Raw genomic sequence first — 19739 nt, 5'->3', positions numbered from 1 at the left:
CACCGTGAAGAACTCTGAAAGCCAAGTCCTCCTTGCAGCACGTTGCTGTTACCTCTGAGAGTGGGATGGAAGCTGGAAGTTTCTCCAGACTACAAGGGTCTGCACCAACCAAGTCAAAGGAGCTGAGAAGAGAAAAAGCTTTCAAGTCCTCTGACCTCTGTCTCCAAGTCCTCAGCCACAGAAGTTAGGACCAAAGAACATTCTTGGGCCCATGGAACCCTGACCAAAATGGATTTTCCATCGAATGCTGTTAGAGCCTTAGGTCAGCTCATACCCTCTCAGCACCTTTGTTAAATACGGTATCACAACCCATGAGGGACCTTTTTAAAAAATTTCCCCAGGAGTGACTTTTTCTTCCCTCCCCATCTTCCCCCAGAGTTTTCTTTTGTTTGAAAGTGCAACCTCATTTTCAAAAATCCCTTGAATGAAAAACCATGAACATCAATTTTAGAAAACATTCGGGTTGTGAAAGTGGCCACATTTGTTGATTTCTTAAATCAAGCTAAAGTTCTCTCCCCGTTACTGTATGGTAAGCCCTGGGGCTCCATTCAGATAAGTGTGCTGTGTTTCACTGCCAAAAAAAACATCCGTTTTTTTCCTCCAGTCACCATAAACCAACCACCCTAGAAAAACCTGCTTTGTTGTCCTGAAGGAGCTATTATTGTTCAGAATATTTTACATGTAAGTGAAACCTAAGCGTTGTTCTTCTTTGTCTTATCATTTGTCACCACGAACTTCCATTTTTCTTTATTCTTTCACGTTTAGCACCTGAGTACTTACGGGATCTGCAAAAGTACATATTGAAATATGCAAATAGTATATAGCATGTGAGTGTCAGATGCATGGAAATTAAATCAAATACAGGGAAGGAGACAAGGAACCAAGTGCATTAAAGCTAACTTTATGGCCCCAAGCTGTAGATAAATTGTGGTCTGTGGTAGTTAAACAACAGCTGTTCGGATTTAAAATAAAATTATGATAAGGATCCCCAGAAGATAACACTTCTTGAGGTAACGGCATTTACCTCAATGCATCTGTTAGCAACCGACACTGACAAGAGTGTTTATGTGAAGGTTTATTCCCATTTGTCTGCCTGTGTTCTATCATTCTCCCATTTCCAAAGGAGAGCAATTCTCACGCAGTGGAATTGACATTTGGGTCCTAGCACAAGCTTTTCCTCCGTGCCCAGGCAGGTACATTTCTGCTTCAGCTGCCGTGGTCCATCATCGCGAGGGAATGTCATCAGGAGCATGACCCAGAGCTGCAGTGCGGGCAGGAAACCAGCAGGGAGAACGCTCCTGTAGCAGGGGTCCCTCCATTCAAACCCAGTCATCCCTAGACTCGTGGTGAGCAGTAGTTCTTTAAGAGCTTTACACCCAATAAAATTTAAACTTTTATATATTTTCTTCATTTACTGTGCAAGAGGTTTATTGCGGACACGTAGGAAACCACCCAGATGGAATTTCTCGGAGTGGCAGCAGCCATTTCCCTCCACACTTCAGACCTTTGGATGTTCAACTTCCGGCCAATCTGCTTGCTCACGCTCTCTGTGTCTCTCTCTCTTGACTTGCTTCATCTTTTTCTCCCTGAAGATCTAAAGCTCCGTCCGCTCCCCTCTCCTTCAACACCATCATACCCACCAACATGTGTGTCCACAGCAGAGAGGCTGGACAAGGAAAAATAAAACTCTCCTCTGCGATGTTCTTCTCTAAATAAAATTTGCCCAAGGGCAAAGAATGCATAAATTCTTTCAACAATTTCTACTTTGTTTAAAACATGATGTAAGGGCACCTGGGTGGCTCAGTGGGTTAAGCCACTGCCTTTGGCTCAGGTCATGAACTCAGGGTCCTGGCATCGAGCCCCCGGTCGGGCTCTCTGCTCAGCAGGGAGCCTGCTTCTCTCTCTCTCTCTCTGCCTGCCTCTCTGCCTACTTGCGATCTCTCTCCCTCTGTCAAATAAATAAATACTATTTTTAAAAAGCACAATATTAATTCAGGTGCTTTAAGAATAATCAAAAAATTATTTTGAATGGAAAGCTTTTACACAAAGCTTATGTATGTAGAAAGATAAAATCTAAATGTAAAGGCAGCCTCTGCGTGCCTAGGTGCCAAGAAAAATCCTAATGAGGGGGTTTTCAAACACAAATGACTTTTGAAACACTGCATTTTTTCTTAAAAATGTCTTGAGAGAGAGAGAGAGAGTGTGTATGCGCATGTGCGCCTAAGTTGGAGGAGGGGATAAAGAGAGAGAGAGAGAAAATCTTAAGCAGGCTCCACACCCAGGACAGAGCCAGACCCAGTGCTCTCTGTCTCACAACCCTGAGATCATTGAGTTGAAATTAAGAGTCAGACACTTAACCAACTGAGCCACCCAGGCGCCCCAAAAGTTAATTTCATTTTTAAAGGTTCACTATTATTTTAGGACCAAAAATTCTTGCCTATTAAAAAAATTACAAAGTTCATTTAAGAATGCAGTGTCTGAGGGCCCCTGGGTGGTTCAGTTGGTTAAGCCTCTGACTTGTGATTTTGGCTCAGGTCATGACTTGGGTTCTAGGTTCCAGCCCCACCTGGGGCTCTGCATTTGGCAGTCTGCTGGAGATCCTCTCTCTCCCTCCCCCTCTGCCCCTCCTTCCACTCATGCTTACTCTCTTTCACTCTGATAAATAAATAAATTGATTTAAATGTATTAAATTAATAATTATTAACTTATTTAATTTTTATTAATTATTTTTAATCAATTATTAAATTAACTTTGTAAAGTCAGTGACTTGAAATGTTACAGTGTGGGTTATTTTATGATTTTGATTTTTTTAAATTTTTATTTATTTATTTGATGGAGAAAGAGAGATCACCAGTAGGCAGAGAGGCAGGCAAAGAGAGGGGGGGAAGCAGGCTCCCCACTGAGTGGAGAGCCTGATGCGGGTCTTGATCCCAGGACCCTGAGATCATGACCTGAGCGGAAGGCAGAGGCTTAACCCACTGAGCTACTCAGGTGCTCCTGATTTTAACTTTTTTTAATAATAAAAATTTTTTAATTATCTTATTGTGTGTTCTATAAGAATAAAATCTCTTCTAAGCCATGGCAAAGTCCATCTGACTATTGCAGATTTTAAACTTCATTGGAAAATGTATTCTCCAATGAAGCTCAATGATAAGATGGTATGCCTCTCTTTATAGTTAACCAAATGATTGAAGTAAAAGGTGAACTAAATATGCAACTGCACTTTAATGTAAGGTAAATAAGAAATGCTACAGATTCATATATATATATATTAGCTAATTACTAACCTGTTTAAAATACCATTGTGAAGTGTAATGAATTGTAGATTCAACAGAATCCTCAGCATGACAGACATTTAAGCCAAACAAATGAATAAGTAAATATTGACATCACGTAGAAAAATCAAGTGAACCCAGTCACTGCTAGAAAACATAAAGCATGTAATTCACAAAAGAGATGCAATTGTCCTTTAAGACAGTAAGAACTATTAATAAAAATGATCACTCTTTATATCACACAGATAAATGTAAGCCATACACATTAAATTCTGCTTCCCACAGTTGTTAGCCAGGGTTTACAATGATCTGAATATGAAGACAACCAAGACAAAAACTAGTCTGTTTACACCTGCCAATGTGTATATTAGGAAATAAAAGCTGTCCAAGTGGAGAAAATGGCTTTGCTCAGAGTTTAAAGCACCCTACTGGATAGCCTGCTAAAAACACCATTAGGAAAACATAAGTTCTCTGCATCAAAAGACAAGTAAAAAGAGAAACCACAAACCAGGATGAGAGTACGTATAATCCAGTGGTTTTACACCTAGAATATGTAAGGGACCCCTATGCTATAGACTGAATGCTTATATCCTCCCAAAATTCATATGTTGTAATCCTAATCCCCAAAGCGTTGATATTTGAAGGTGGGGACTTTGGGAAGTAAGTAGATTCATGAGGATGGGATCTTCCTAAATGCCTTTTAAAAAAAGACCCTACAGAGCTCCCATGGGCCTTCTGCCATGTTAAGAGCACATTGAGAAGATGGCTGTCCAAGAAGCAGGAAGAGAACTCTCACCAGACACCAAATGTGCCAGCGCCTCTGTCCATGACTTCCTAACCTCCAGAACTACAAGAAATAAATTTCTCTTGTTTATAAGCCACCTCCTATGGTATTCTGTTATGGCTCCCCAAACGGACTAAGACACACTACAAATCAATTTAAAAAGACAAGTCAGTAGAAAAGTGGACAAAGTGTAAAAATTGTACCACTTTGATTTCCTTTTAATACAAGACTCATGATACAAAGCCGGAAAAATAATGTAAACAGAGATTTCATGGGAGAGAAAATTCAAATAGAAAGAATTTTTAAAGGTTCAATTTCAAGAATAATTATAGATATGAAAACTAAAACCAGGAGATCTCATACTTACCAGACTGACGACAATTTTCTACTTCTGACAGCAAGCTTTGTTGGCAAGTATATGAAATAACAGGGGCTATCATACATAGCTGATGGGAATATAGATGGATACATGCAATTTGGAGAAAATTCTGGGCTATATGTAGCAAATTTGAAACTACTCACAACCTGTGCAACTCCAAACCTGGAGAAATTCTTGTCCTTGTGCCCCAGGAGACATATTCTAGAATTTCCATAGCAACATTGCTAAGTAACAAAAAACTAATATATGCTAAAGGATATAACCATCAAGGTTATAGTGTAGGAAAAACTGTGATGTATTCGTGATCATTTTCAAATAGCAGATATAACATAATACATGTGTATGTATGGAAAGAGAGAGACAGACTGACGTATCAGCATGAGTAAATCTCACGAACAGAAAGTTGAGAGAGAAAAGGAAGTTAGAAGTACAAATACAGTTCAATAATTTTTATATGAAGTTTCAAAATCCATGGAACGAGCACTATGGGGGTGTCTGGGTGGCTCATTCAGTTAAGCACCTGACTTCAGCTCAGATCATGATCTCAGTGTCCTGGGATGGAACCCCACATTGGGCTCTGCACTCAACAGGGAGTCTGTTTGTCCCTCTCCCTCTGCCCCTCCTCCTGCTTGTGCTCTCTCTGTCTCTCTGCCTCACTCTCAGACAAATAAATAAAGACTTTCTTTTTAAAGAGCACTATCAATTGCTTATTAATACAAACATAAATTATAAAAATATAACTAAATGTATGGAGATGACAGATACCAAATTCAGGAGCAAAATGATATCAGTTGGAGAGGGAGAAGAACAGAGCAAGGGGATAGAGGCTTTAATTGGACCTTTAATGGTTTGTTTTTTAGGCTAGGCGATGAGTACTTTGATGTTCACTATATTATTCATTATGATTTTTGTTTACTTAACACACTTCATGATTTAAAACTAAAAATGCCATCTCTCAACCCTTAACATGGTCTTTCAGGGTTCCCTCTAAAATATATAAATGAAGACAAATAAAAAGACAATATTCAAAATAACATTTGTATTAGCTTGCTAGAGCTGCTATAACAAAATACCATAGATTAAGTGGCTAACACAACAGAAATATATTTTTCAACAATTCTGGAGATTGGAAGTCCAAGGTCAAAGTGTTGATAGGGTTGATTAATGTTGAGTCCTCTCTCCTTGGCTTGTAGATGACCACGGTGTCCTCACATAGTTTTTCCTGCAGGGCTCACATCCCTGGAGGCTCTATGTGTGTCCAAATGTTCTTTTCCTATGAGGACAGGTCACATTGGGTCAGGGACCCAGCCAAAAGACCTCATTTAACTTTAATTACCTCTCAAAAGAGGCTATCTCCAAATATGATCACGTTTTGAGCTCTTGGGGGTTAGGATTTAAACATCTGAATTTTGGGGGAACATATATTAGCCCATCACGATGTTGACATCTAAGATCAATAGACAAATAACATTTATTATAAGGACAATGGAGGGGTTTGAGAATAAATAATCAAAAGCAGGAATCATTACAGTATGGCCCCACCCTCACCCCTCAAAGGTAGTAGGAAGATGGTTCACCTCCCATTGTGTGTCCTTACTTGAGATCTAAGGTCCAGCCACAGTGTTTGTATTGAGAATGCCAAGCCATTTTCTAAAATTTTCTTTTGTTACCTGAAATATGTAGTATTTTGTATTTCTTTGAGACTTTAAGGGGGTGATTGTTCCCCTCATTCTGCAATATTTTCCCATAAGTTTCCTGTTGGCATTTTTCTGTTTTCTCGTTTTCATAAAAAGAAAAATTAGGTCAGAGTTAGGATCTATTCTACCCCACCCCCGCCCTTCCATCCCCAAAGCAAGTCCATCCAGAGCCAGTGAAGCACATGAAAAACTCCATCTCCCAGAATGCATTGTACCTGGTAAGAACTACACCTCCCAGTAGGCAATGTACCTCTGCAGGTTTTCCCAAATGTCTGTACCATTTTTATTTTATTTATTTTTTTAGCTACATTCTCTAAATGGATATATAAAGTATATAGGCAGAAATAGCATCTGCAGTGGAATAAAAATCAGACTGTCTTCAGAAAAATTTTCCCTTCAGCCCTAAATGCCAGAATACAGTGGAACATTGTTTACAATATTTTGAGACAGAGGGGGAGAAAGTCCTATGACCCTTGAGTTTATACCCAGCCAAGTTTTATTTGATGGGCAGAAGGCAACAGAAAGAACCTCTATCATAGGGCAGTTTATTGGTCTTTACTAATTAAACAAAGCCATAACTTAGCTTTTTCAATATACATTTTAAAAATGCAGGAGAAATTGTTATACAAGAATGTTGTTTTCAAATTGATTCTGCAGCCAAGGAACAGAGCTTTTCCCTGTGATGTTTCATCCAACTGTTTCTTTGCTTCTTCTGATGCTGTTAATTTCCCAGCATCACCCACTGTTCTAAATTCTTGGCTGCTCTGATGACTCCTTAAAACAAGAAGTAATGCTGTTCTGTGCCAGCATTTACTAACAATGACCAAACTTTTCACATAGCCGATACAGAAAGTGCTCTTTTTGCCCTGCACAAAAGCAGAACTGCCACGGCCAGCATAAAGGCCATTTTCATTGCCAAATTTCTTGGATATTGATTTTTTCTTCTTCATCTTTCAAATGTATACTGAGAAGCCTAAGTGTGGTTTTATATATAATTAGTAAAGGCCAATAAACTGGCCTATAACATTTCCCATCTGACACAAATCCCTCTCTGTTAGCAACTTTCTTATAAGACTTGAGAATATTTCTACTTAATTATGTTTTAAAACAGTGTATTCAGTGGTATTGTGAGGTTTCAATTGCAATGAACAAAATCCACTCTAGCTAGTTTTTAGCACAAGCAGGTTTATTACAAGTTTTAAATGGTTTCCTAGATTGTTGAAAAGGCTGAGGAGAGAGTCAGGTTTCAGGAATGACTCCCAACGTTACAGAACTCATCATCAAAGGAGGATCTTCTGTGATGAGAAAGCCTCTTGCCAAACTAGAAAGCTGCCACATCTTGATCTCCACCACCATGACCCCAATTGAGAAGCCTGCTGTGATCTCTACCAGCAAAATGGGTCCCCTCTCCACCCACTCCCAACTCTCTAGTCCAACAACTATTAAGACTCCCACTGATGCTGTAGCAGAAAAACCAACTTCCCACCCAACCACATTGGCTGAGAAAATCAAGCAACAGAAACACAGACTCTGTCTCATTCCACCTTCCAGATCTTAGATCTAATTCACCTACTTTCTGAAACCCAAATTATACTCAGAACCTTAGATACAAAGGATTCTGAGAAATATGCAAGCATGCACACTAGAAAAAGATTACAAAGGATACTGAGCACTTATCCATCATACTCACAATAATACAATCCTAATCTTAAATACATAGGGAAAAAGACTGACAACACACTATGATTCTAATGGCCCATTAAAATCATCTGGAGAGCTTTGTTGTAACTGAAGATAAGGGTTACAATAATATTAATAATACTAATAATATTAATTGCTAACGTTTGACTTTGTGCTATGTGCTAACCAATATTCTATGTGCTTTACAGGCATGATGCCATTTAATTTGTAGATCAGCCCTAAGCTATGTACTTTTTTATCCTTAATTTACAAATAAGAGAACTGAAATAATATGCTCAAGGCTACATACTATTAAGTGATGGGACCTAGATGCTAACTTGGTCAGTCCTGCCCCAGAGACTGCCTCTCTGCTGGATATTTATTCAGCAATTCTGAGGTGGGACCGGGACACTATTCTTTTAATAAGCTCTCTGGGGTGATTCTCATGGACATTAAAGTTTTAATAATCTCCAGTATCTTCTAATGTTTTATAATCATTATGTATTAGTTTCATAACCAGGCAAAAGCTCTTAAAATTATAAAATATGTAATTCTGCATATGCCATGTGATCATTGCCAGGTAAATAATCTAGTTATTGAAAACAAACACAGCAAAGTACTGGGGTGCTTGGGTGGCTCAGTGGGTTAAGCAACCAAATCTCGATTTTGGCTTGGGTCATGATCTCAGAGTCCTAGGATGGAATTCCACATCAGACTCCATGTTCAGTGGAGACTCTGCTTACAGATTCTCTCTCCCCCTCTTTTTTTTGTATTCTCTCTCTCTCTCAAATAAATAAATTAAGTTTAAAAAAATACAACAAAGTATTACCAAGGGTTTAAGTTTTTGGTTTTTTTTTTTTTTAAGGTTTATTTATTTGCAAGAAAGAGCATGAACAGGGCAGGGAAGTGTTGGTAGAGGGAAAGAATCAGACTCTTCACTGAACTCAGAGCCCAACAAGGGGCTCCATCCTAGGACCCTGAGATCTTCACCTGAGCTGAGATTCTGACCTGAGCCAAAATCAAGAGTCCAATATACAATGGACTAAGCCACCCAGGTGGCCAAGGGTTTATCTTTGTATGGTGGGACAGTACACAATATTTTGCTATCATCTACTTTTCAAGTTTTCCAAGTGTTTCACCATAAGCATTATTTTTATTTTTTGTCTGTAATGGTCAAGTTTCATCCATCAGTTCTCAGGTGGCTCACAATGGCGTCCAGGTGCTAAAGACGTAATCTCCTTTTTCCTTGTTTTTTTACTTCTTTCTTTCCCTTCCCATGCAATTTCATATTATAAGATTCAAACCTGGAATGGTAACTTAAAATTTCCCAGTCTTTTGATCAGCTTAAGAGAAGAAAAACAAAATATTTGCCATATAATTCAAGTATTTTATTTTTATCTTATACGTTAGTGTACAAAGAAATGATTTTCAATGACAATTTTGAACATATCCATCAATACCTGTTGATCATACTTTATCTTTCTGTGTTATCTCTCGCTCCTATCCATTTCCCATCCCTCCTGTCTGTGAGTCTGAAGGAACCTCGCCATGCAGTGGCATGACCATCTTCTTGGGAGCACAGCTCACCAGAGAGGGAGCCAGCACTGTCCGTTAGCCCAGTCCAGCCGCTACACAAGCACGAGCCCCCCTCACACTTGGCATCCGTGGCTTCAACGAGCCCAGCTCTGCAACCCTAATACATCATCCAAGCAAACATTAATATTTTACCTCAGTTATCAAGTGTGCCCGTTCAAACTTTTATCTAAAACATTCTTTATCATCTTTTCATTAAGTTCTCAAGAGCTAATGGTTTCTGAGTTCCCCGGGTAAGGATGATGTTCTGAATAATGAAAGCTCATTATTTCTCCACAGAATGCTTGTTAATTCAAATGATGATATTAAAACTATAGTAGCCTTTAGCGCTGGGGTGATTTCTAGCATACTTTATCATGTATCAATATATACTCTGTTTGTCAAAACTGCCCAGGGCTGGGGCTGACATTCTCTCTGGAGGAGTGTAGTGCTTCAAAAGGCACTGAGTACACCAAGGTGACAACTTGCAGAGTTTGCGCCTCTAGGAAATAGAAAGATGAAACTTGAAATGCCACTGTCTCCCTTGATTTCCTTATTAGTATTCATAAAGAGACAGTGCCCTCCTCTTTCTACTCCGCACGGGTCTCCCTTTTGAATGGAATAAAAGGAAATCAATATTTTGAAAAGGAAGCACACATAGGAGGTTCTACACATGAGCAGTTATTTATTTCCATTTAACTGATCCCACAGTACTGTGCCCACGAGAAAAGACTGGTTTGGTCACTGCTTAGACACGTACATGAATGCACACAAGACTGCCTTCAACTCGGCGCTGAAGGGGGCTGATGGTATTCATGGGCAAAAAAAAGTGTTAGTTCTCAGGGTAATTTTTTAGAGGGCATTACTTTGTTCATTGAGTTTGGGATGTCTTTAAGTACTTCCTTCTTGATCTCCTCCCAGTTTTTAATGACCTAGTGGATTCCCACAATTGCCATATTGTGGGAATGCGTCCCCTCTTGTCCACTTTTGGCAACAGGATCCATTTGACGTTGCCAAAGCCACACTCCTCCCCTTCTTAATCTTTTGATTAAAAGGTTCTATATGACAGAGAAGCAACCCACCAAGAGGGCCACAATGAGGGAGTCGGCCAAGCCTAATATTACCTATGTGAGCTCCACTGCCCCGAGTCAGTGGACTTCCCACCTCGTTTCTCTCCCACTCACTCTCCACCTTCCTGTTACTGTAAAGTTTTGCCCAAAATAGAAAATTGCTTCCTTCTAGCAACTTTGAAGATTCTTCTATATGCCCTGCCTTTTGGAACCACCCGATATTCGTGTATCCTCTCAGGTCTCCAAGGAGAGGGCAACGTTCCCAAAACTGGGCATTTTGCCCCCTGCCCAAAGGTGTAAACCTGAAGATTGTTTGTGCCTCCCTCTAGAACCTGAGAGGAATTGTAATTTTGAAAACCAAGCCGCTCTAAGTTGCTTGGAGCGGCGAGGTCAACGTTCAGGAGCACCCGTGTGTGCTACAACACGCATTTCTGTACCACTGTCTCTTAATTATCTCTCCTGTGGAAGACTAGCGGGGCATCTGCCCACAGGCCCTATCAGACCAACATGGTGAACTTCGGCAATGTGGCTGCACTTTTAGAACAGCAACTCTCTGAAAGAAAAGGATCTAGTTGCATTACTATAATTATATTAATTAGACCACTCAGTAATTTTTGCATTTTACATTAATCATGTTAGGCACTAGAATGATGCTTATTAAAAAAGAAATAGAAATCACTCTGTTAATCCAATATATGCATGGTGAGGAACCTTGGACCTAATTTATTATAGAAGAGTGAAGGTATCTCTGGAATATTCTGGTCATTGGGTCAATTTAAGAAAAATGTGGTTTAAGAAAAATATGTAGGTCATTTCCCATTGCATTCCTGATTTTAAAGATTCTGACCCAACATCAGACTGTGTGCCAAAACATTTTCAGGGCACAGATAGATTCCAATTGTGGGTGGAGAAAATCGGGTCATCATATATGCTGAGAACTGCCTGAGGCTTCTCCCAAAGTATAAAAGGAGCTTCAGTCTTAATACAGATAAAAATTAAGTAGATTTAGATGAAACTGATCTATAGCTAACTGACCATTCCATTTGGTCTAGAAGCCTGGTTAGTATCCTCTTCCATAGAAGACCCCCCAAAAGCAAATGCTGTATCAATTTTCTCGAGATTACAATCTTCATTCTCACCCACACAGTCTTTTAAAAGCTTAGTTTTCTTGAGAATGTGTAACTTTAGAACAAATCAATGTGAAACGTTGGGGAAATTGGCTTCTTTTTTCTAAGATTTTATTTACTTATTTGACAGAGAGAGAGAGTACAAGGAAAGGGTGCAGCAGCAGGCAGAGGTGGGGGAGAAGCAGGTTCCCTGCTGAGCAGGGAGTCCAATGCAGGTCTCGATCCCAGGACCCTGGGACCATGACCTGAGCTGAAAGCAGATGCTTCACGACTGAGCCACCCAGGAGCCCCAGGAAATTGACTTCTTGACATGTAAGAATGCAAATAAATTTTGAAAAAGAAATGATGCTTACTGAGATTGACCAAAAAAAAAGGAGATAGAAGGCTGAAATAAGGCAATATTCAAGGCAGGTTCCACTTTCAATCAATGTCAATTCCACGAAGAGTTTTATTCAACACACATTCGTAAAGACAAAGTCAATTATAAATGTTTGCATGATTACCACTTATGAAGGCTTTATTTTAAAATTTTATGCACATCAGCAATGAAAACACAGAGGTAAAATTAATTTCACCACACCACCCCCCAAAAGGATTCATAACTGAATGGCACACATATGAGACCATATGTTTTCAGGGGTTGAGTCTGTTGGTTTCTAATGCATGCATGCATACAAAATTCTTCCAATGAATCACAAGTTGGACCCTACGTATCATCTTCAACTATTCAGAATATGTCATATTAACCTCGCAAATGAATCTTGGATGTCATCACGGCCAGTTGAAGGTCTGTTAGGGTTTCCTGCTCAGCTGAAGGTCTTTGCTGATGTCTGTCTAATAAGAATATCTTTCCTCATCATCTGCAGATTATTTCTAAGGAAAGAAATTTATTCAATTTCTCACACATTTTTAGTTGTACGTGTTGCTCTCTGTGGTGCAGAGCAGGGATTGGCAAACGTTTTCTATACAGAGAGTAAATATTTTAGGATTTCGCAACCTTGTGGTCACTGTTGTCACCAAAGTGCAAAAGCAGCTGAAGATAATGCACAAATGAATGAGTGCGGCTATATCCCCACTAATCGTTATTTCTAAAGACAGGCAGCAGTCCAGATGAGGTCCATGGGAAATGGTCTAGTGACTTCTATGAAGGGAAATACATCCGAGATAGTCTTAACTCCTAACCCCGTGAATGTGACTTTCTTTAGGAACAGTCTTCGAAGGTATAATTAACTTAAGGATCTCATATGAAATCATCTTGGATTCAGCATGAGCCAAATCCAATGGCTGATGTCTTTACATGAGAAAGTAGAAGAGATCTGAGACTCAGAGAAGAAGATATTGTGAAGATAGAGGCAGAGATTGGAATTATGTGGCCACAAGCTAAGGGGCACCTGGAGCCACCAGAAGCTGGGAGAGGTGAGGAAGGATTCTCTCCTAGGGCCTTGAAAGGGAGCATGTCCCTACCCTATGGATTTCAGACTTCTGACCTTCAGAATTGTGAAAGAATATGTCTCTGAGGTTTTAAGTCACCTCGTTTGTGGTCATTTGTAATGGCAGCCCTTGAAAACTAATATACCCCTCAAAAAGTTAAGACCCAATGTCATCCCAAAGTCCCATCAAGTGTGACAATGGTATCCTAAAGTCACTCAGCAGCTCACAGATAACACAATGGCCTAGAAATCAGGTCTCTTGACTCCAAGTCAAGTGTTTCTTCCCCCGCTATTCCATGATATCATGTGCTCACTTGTGTACTATACTCCGTAGAAAAGTAAAACGGTTGGAGAGAGCTTGCAATCCAGTCATGGATGAAATAGATACATTTGTTCACCATTTGAAAATAAATGTAGTAGTTATAGGGCTCTGGACTCAGGCTACCTGGGTTCAAACAGCAGCACCACAGCTTACATGCTATTAAACCTTGGGTGAGTTACTTAACCTCTCCATGTTTTGGTTGTCTCAGTGTGCAGATTTGTGTCAGTGATGGTACCTACAACATGAGGTTGCTGGGAACATGACGTGAACTGATGTATAGAAAGAGCTGATGAGAGTAACTAGCCCAGAGTATTGTTACTATCTGCAAGATTTTATGTTCCACACTGAAACAACAGGGAAAAAATACATTCCTTGACTTCAAAGAGCTTCTAATGTTATGTTCAAGGAAAACTCCATTATTCTAGCAAGTAACTGATGTGCTGGAAGGATCAGGAAATTTCAATGTAAAATATGATAAGTAATGTAATAGGTCTGATCTTGGGAGCATATACTCAGGGGATCAGCAAGGGTTTCCTAGAGGAGTAGTTACTACTCCCACAGTTATTACTCCCACAGTATTAGAAAAGAATATAAAATAGCATACAATCTGATCAAAATCATAAACGATTGCCTGGAACTACTTGTGGGACTTCAGAAATAAACAGGTTGGAGCAAGCTTGGAAACCTAAAACCAGTGGTTCAGAAGGGACCCGAAAGTTTACTGCCTGAACGTCCATCCTGCACTTGAATTATTACTAGAGTTTGAATTATTTCTATATGGAAATAGGATGGAAGTTTGGTCAGAAAACAATCAGAGTTTAGCTTAAATATTTCACCACATTAAATATTTCACTGTATTTAACAGAGAACTCACTACATTACAAAGCAGGCCATTCTACCTCTAAGTAAGTCTAATTACTAGAAAGTTCTTCATACTGAATTGAAACGTATCTACCTATGGTTTTTACCCACTGGTTACTCATCTATCCATGAGTTGATTCAGTTTTAGTTGACATAATGGGGCAAACAGAACATGTCTATTTCTTCTAAGACAGCTTTCAATTGTCATGTAAGGGATTAACAAACCTGTTCTGTGAAGAACCAGAATAAATACTTTAGGGTTTTCAAGCCAATGTGGTCTCTGTCACAACTACCCAACTCTACCATTGTAACACTAAGCAGGCATAGACAATATGTGAATGAACAGGGTAACTGTATTCCAATAAAACTTTATGACACCAAAATTTATATTTCATGTAATCTTCTTCAGATTTTTTTCAACAATTTAAAAGGGGAAGGACATTTTTAACTCACAGACCGTACAAAAACAGGTAGCCAACCAGATTCAGCCTTCAGGCTGTCCCTTGCCCACACCTTAATGATTCAATGGCAGATTCAATGCTGACCCCACCTGGTTTTTCCCTTCTCCAAACTAAATAGTTCTGGTTTCTGCAGCTACTTCTTATAGGATGCCATAATGTCTTCACATTACCCCAACCTAAAACTACATTTTTGGGGTTTGTTTTTGTCTTTTTCTGTGTGTCTGGCCATTACTCACATACACTGTATTATTTGCCTGACAGTATTCTAATTCATGTAAGATTATCTTTTAATCCTCAAACCAATCCTTAAAAGGAAGCTATTAGCAATTCATTTCTTACATTGTTCCAGAAGCTAATATAATCCCTGTTCTCTAGGTGAGGTAATGAAGGCACACAGAACACAAGTGACTTGTCCCAGATCACGTGGCTGGAAAGTGACAAGAAGGGTGTGATGATGGATCTCCCCACTCCTCCTTCAGGCTGCTTCTAGCATGCCATGTCCTCTGGGTCCAGAGGGCTCATAAACCCTGGAGAAGGACATGAGGTTGATCCAATGTGACTCATACTTGGTGAGCCCATGAGGCTTCTAAAGATCATCACTTCTCATTCTATATTTATGAACCATCTTCTCAGTAAACAGATCCAGCATCTTACCTAGAATTGAAGTCAACAGTTTGTAAAATGAAAAATCATCCTCCTGCCTCTTTTGAGAGTTCTCAAAATCTTAAAGAAAGAGAAATCTGAACTCACTTAGGATTTAGGGAGAAAAAAAAAAGAGACACTGGGGGAAAGCAGAAAGGGATTAACAAAAGCAACATCTCTGCAATATGCTGAACCCTATATGTGAAAGCTAGCAATCAGTCAGTTTCAGGCACTGAATTGGACCCCATCATTTTAATGGGAAAAAAAAAAGAGATGAGAAAAGGTCGGAGTCAAGATGGCGGAGAAGTAGCAGGCTGAGACTACTTCAGGTAGCGGGAGATCAGCTAAATAGCTTATCTAAAGATTGCAAACACCTACAAATCCAACGGGAGATTGAAGAGAAGAAGAACAGCAATTCTAGAAAAAGAAAATCAACCACTATCTGAAAGGTAGGACTGGCGGAGAAGTGAATCCAAAGCGACTGGAAGATAGACTGCGGGGGGAGGGGCCGGCTCCCAGCGAGCGGCGGAGCAACGGAGCACAAAATCAGGACTTTTAAAAGTCTTTTCTGCTGAGGGACAATGCTTCAGAGGCTTAACTAGGGTGAAGCCCAGGCAGGGTCAGCGCAGCCTCAGGTCCCACAGGGTCACAGAAGGATTGGGGGTGTCTGAGTATCGCAGAGCTTACCGGTATTAGAACGGGGAAGCCGGCTACAGAAACAGAGCCGAGGAGTGAGCTCTAAGCTCGGGGTTACCTTGAACCAGTCGCAGGCTCGGTCAGCTCGAAGCACGGCCGGAGGCCAGGGTGACAGGAGTAATTGGGCGCTGTTCTCTGAGGGCGCATTGAGGAGTGGGGCCCCGGGCTCTCGGCTCCTCCGGGCCGGAGACCGGGAGGCCGCCATCTTCATTCCCGTCTTCCAGAACTCTACGGAAAGCGCTCAGGGAACAAAAGCTCCTGAAAGCAAACCCAGCAAACCCGAGCAGAGTACTCAGCCCGGCCCCGGGTAAGGGTGGTGCAACTCCGCCTGCAAAAAAGCTTGAGAATCACTACAACAGGCCCCTCCCCCAGAAGATCAACAAGAAACCCAGCCAGGACCAAGTTCACCTACCAAGGAGTGCAGCTTCAATACCAAGGAGAGCAGCGGAATTCCAGAGGAGAAGAAAGCAAAGCATGGAACTCATGGCTTTCTCCCCATGATTCTTTAGGCTTGCAGTTAATTTAATTTTTTTTTCTTTTTCAATTTTTTTCTCTTCTTCTGCTAATTTTTTTAACCTTTACCGTTTTCTTTTTTAACGTTTTTTAAATAGTTTATCTAATATATATATATTTTTTTCCTTTTTATATTTTTTATCCGCTTTCTTTTTTTAATAGTTTCCTTTTTTTTTTTTCTTTCTGAACCCCATTTTATCCCCTTTCTCCGCCCTCACGATTTGGGATCTCTTCTGATTTGGCTAAAGCATATTTTCCTGGGGTTGTTGCCACCCTTTTAGTATTTTACTTGCTCCTTCATATACTCTTATCTGGACAAAATGACAAGGCAGAAAAATTCACAACAAAAAAAAGAACAAGAAGCAGTACCAAAGGCTAGGGACCTAATCAATATAGACATTGGTAATATGTCAGATATAGAGTTCAGAATGACGATTCTCATGGTTCTAGCCGGGCTTGAAAAAGGCATGGAAGATTATTAAAGCAACCCTCTCGGGAGATATAAAAGCCCTTTCTGGAGAAATAAAAGAACTAAAATCTAACCAAGTTGAAATCAAAAAAGCTATTAATGAGGTGCAATCAAAAATGGAGGCTCTCACTTCTAGGATAAATGAGGCAGAAGAAAGAATTAGCGATATAGAAGACCAAATGACAGAGAATAAAGAAGCTGAGCTAAAGAGGGACAAACAGCTACTGGACCACGAGGGGAGAATTTGAGAGATAAGTGACACCATAAGATGAAACAACATTAGAATAATTGGGATTCCAGAAGAAGAGGAAACAGAGAGGGGAGCAGAAGGTATGTTGGAGAGAATTATTGGAGAGAATTTCCCCAATATGGCAAAGGGAACAAGCATCAAAATCCAGGAGGTTCAAAGAACCCCCCTCAAAATCAATAAGAATAGGTCCACACCCCGTCACCTAATAGCAAAATTTACAAGTCTTAGTGACAAAGAAAAGATCCTGAAAGCAGCCCGGGAAAAGAAGTCTGTAACGTACAATGGTAAAAATATTAGATTGGCAGCAGACTTATCCACAGAGACCTGGCAGGCCAGAAAGAGCTGGCATGATATATTCAGAGTACTAAATGAGAAAAACATGCAGCCAAGAATACTATATCCAGCTAGGCTATCATTGAAAATAGAAGGAGAGATTAAAAGCTTCCAGGATAAACAAAAACTGAAAGAATTTGCAAATACCAAACCAGCTCTATAGGAAATATTGAAAGGGGTCCTCTAAGCAAAGAGAAACCCTAAAAGTAGTAGATCAGAAAGAAACAGAGACAATATACAATAACAGTCACCTTACAGGCAATAAAATGGCACTAAATTCATATCTCTCAATACTTACCCTGAATGTTAGTGGGCTAAATGCCCCAATCAAAAGACACAGGGTATCAGAATGGATAAAAAAACAAAACCCATCTATATGTTGCCTACAAGAAACTCATCTTAAACCCGAAGACACCTCCAGGTTTAAAGTGAGGGGGTGGAAAAGAATTTACCATGCTAATGGACATCAGAAGAAAGCAGGAGTGACAATCCTTATATCAGATCAATTAGATTTTAAGCCAAAGACTATAATAAGAGATGAGGAAGGACACTATATCATACTCAAAGGAACTGTCCAACAAGAAGTTCTAACAATTTTAAATATCTATGCCCCTAACGTGGGAGCAGCCAACTATATAAACCAATTAATAACAAAATCAAAGAAACACATCAACAAGAATACAATAATAGTAGGGGATTTTAACACTCCCCTCACTGAAATGGACAGATCATCCAAGCTAAAGATCAACAAGGAAATCAAGGCCTTAAATGACACACTGGACCAGATGGACATCACAGATATATTCAGAACATTTCATCCCAAAGCAACAGAATACACATTCTTCTCTAGTGCACATGGAACATTCTCCAGAATAGATCACATTCTTGGTCCTAAATCAAGTCTCAACCGGTATCAAAAGATTGGGATCATTCCCTGCATATTTTCAGACCACAATGCTCTAAAGCTAGAACTCAATCACAAGAGGAAATATGGAAAGAACCCAAATACATGGAGACTAAACAGCATCCTTCTAAAGAATGAATGGGTCAACCAGGAAATCAAAGAAGAATTGAAAAAATTTATGGAGACAAATGATAATGAAAACACAACAGTTCAGAATCTGTGGGACACAACAAAGGCAGTCCTGAGAGGAAAATATATAGCGGTACAAGCCTTTCTCAAGAAACAAGAAAGGTCTCAGGTACACAACCTAACCCTACACCTAAAGGAGCTGGAGAAAGAACAAGAAAGAAACCCTAAACCCAGCAGAAGAAGAGAAATCATAAAGATCAGAGCAGAAATCAATGAAATAGAAACCAAAAAGCAATAGAACAAATCAACGAAACTAGGAGCTGGTTCTTTGAAAGAATTAATAAGATTGATAAACCCCTGGCCAGACTTATCAAAAAGAAAAGAGAGAGGACCCAAATAAATAAAATCATGAATGAAAGAGGAGAGATCACAACGAACACCAAAGAAATACAGACAATTATAAGAACATACTATGAGCAACTCTACGCCAACAAATTTGACAATCTGGAAGAAATGGATGCATTCCTAGAGACATATAAACTACCACAACTGAACCAGGAAGAAATAGAAAGCCTGAACAGACCCATAACCAATAAGGATATTGAAACAGTCATCAAAAATCTCCAAACAAACAAAAGCCCAGGGCCAGACGGCTTCCCGGGGGAATTCTACCAAACATTTAAAGAAGAACTAATTCCTATTCTCCTGAAACTGTTCCAAAAAATAGCAATAGAAGGAAAACTTCCAAACTCATTCTATGAGGCCAGCATCACCTTGATCCCAAAACCAGACAAGGATCCCAACAAAAAAGAGAACTACAGACCAATATCCTTGATGAACACAGATGCAAAAATTCTCGCCAAAATACTAGCCAATAGGATTCAACAGTACGTTAAAAGGATTATTCACCACGACCAAGTGGGATTTATTCCAGGGCTGCAAGGCTGGTTCAACATCCGCAAATCAATCAATGTGATACAACACATTAATAAAAGAAAGAACAAGAACCATATGATACTCTCCATAGATGCTGAAAAAGCATTTGACAAAGTACAGCATCCCTTCCTGATCAAAACTCTTCAAAGTGTAGGGATAGACGGCACATACCTCAATATTATCAAAGCCATCTATGAAAAACCCACCGC

This window comes from Lutra lutra, chromosome 6 (assembly GCF_902655055.1).
Source record: "Lutra lutra chromosome 6, mLutLut1.2, whole genome shotgun sequence".
Lineage (NCBI taxonomy): Eukaryota > Metazoa > Chordata > Mammalia > Carnivora > Mustelidae > Lutra > Lutra lutra.
This window is presented reverse-complemented; position numbering follows the sequence as displayed.